Source organism: Eutrema salsugineum, unplaced genomic scaffold (genome assembly GCF_000478725.1).
Source record: "Eutrema salsugineum unplaced genomic scaffold, Eutsalg1_0 scaffold_21, whole genome shotgun sequence".
NCBI classification, from domain to species: Eukaryota; Viridiplantae; Streptophyta; class Magnoliopsida; order Brassicales; family Brassicaceae; genus Eutrema; species Eutrema salsugineum.
In genome coordinates this window covers 1,175,686-1,177,008 of record NW_006256821.1, presented here as the reverse complement: position 1 = coordinate 1,177,008, position 1,323 = coordinate 1,175,686, and the positions used below count along the sequence as shown (strand labels likewise).

General features: G+C 46.1%; 2 non-coding genes and 1 pseudogene across 2 annotated transcripts; all 3 read right to left on the bottom strand.

Annotated features, from left to right (window-relative positions):
- On the bottom strand, positions 1-110 carry LOC112086378 (annotated as a pseudogene).
- A 402-nt stretch (positions 111-512) lies between these two features.
- LOC112086301 lies at positions 513-631 on the bottom strand. Its single transcript, XR_002899423.1, has one exon. It is a non-coding gene; the product is annotated as a 5S ribosomal RNA (ribosomal RNA).
- Positions 632-1,032: 401 nt separating this feature from the next.
- On the bottom strand, positions 1,033-1,150 carry LOC112086353. The gene has a single exon (XR_002899473.1). It is a non-coding gene; the product is annotated as a 5S ribosomal RNA (ribosomal RNA).
- Between the last annotated feature and the right edge of the window lie 173 nt (positions 1,151-1,323).

Sequence of the window (1,323 nt, the reverse complement as noted above, 5' to 3'; positions counted from 1 at the left end):
GACGAGGACTTCCAAGGAGGTCACTCATCCTAGTACAACTATCGCCCAAGCACGCTTTACTGCGGAGTTCTGATGGGATCTGGTGCATTAGTGCTGGTATGATCGCACCCGTTAGTATATGTATCGCAATAGCATATATCCTTTGGCTTTGAGACCGCAATGAAATCTCTTCACGTGTCTTGCACTGTTTGTATGGCTTTTCCCGCCCAGCTGCGACGAGCATTTGTTGCAAGATATATAAGTTAGGACACCACGTTTAACGACACTTAAACCGGGGCTTATGTTTTAGAAAAGGGCCCCGAAGAGGGTCTAATACTTAAACTTTTGGCCTTGTAAACCGCACCCATGGTCTTTAGACCCTTGGACAAGCCAGAGAGCATACTTGGGGCTTTCCGAAAAGTTTCTGTAGGAGGCATGGTTCCACACGGTCTAGAAATGGCGTCGTTCGGAAGATGCCTTGTTTTTCAAATGAAAAGACCCAAAAAAAAAAAAAGAATCAAAAGGAACAAAAAGGGGTGCAAGACGAGGACTTCCAAGGAGGTCACCCATCCTAGTACAACTCTCGCCCAAGCACGCTTTACTGCGGAGTTCTGATGGGATCTGGTGCATTAGTGCTGGTATGATCGCACCCGTTAGTATATGTATCGCAATAGCATATATCCTTTGGCTTTGAGACCGCAATGAAATCTCTTCACGTGTCTTGCACTGTTTGTATGGCTTTTCCCGCCCAGCTGCGACGAGCATTTGTTGCAAGATATATAAGTTAGGACACCACGTTTACCGACACTTAAACCGGGGCTTATGTTATAGAAAAGGGCCCCGAAAAGGGTCTAATACTTAAACTTTTGGCCTTGGAAACCGCACCCATGGTCTTTAGACCCTTGGACAAGCCAGAGAGCACACTTGGGGCTTTCCGAAAAGTTTCTGTAGGAGGCATGGTTCCACACGGTCTAGAAAGGGCGTCGTTCGGAAGATGCCTTGTTTTTCAAATGAAAAGACCCAAAAAAAAAAAAGAATCAAAAGGAACAAAAAGGGGTGCAAGACGAGGACTTCCAAGGAGGTCACCATCCTAGTACAACTCTCGCCCAAGCACGCTTTACTGCGGAGTTCTGATGGGATCCGGTGCATTAGTGCTGGTATGATCGCACCCGTTAGTATATGTATCGCAATAGCATATATCCTTTGGCTTTGAGACCGCAATGAAATCTCTTCACGTGTGTTGCACTGTTTGTATGGCTTTTCCCGCCCAGCTGCGACGAGTATTTGTTGCAAGATATATAAGTTAGGACACCACGTTTAACGACACTTAAACCGAGGCTTATG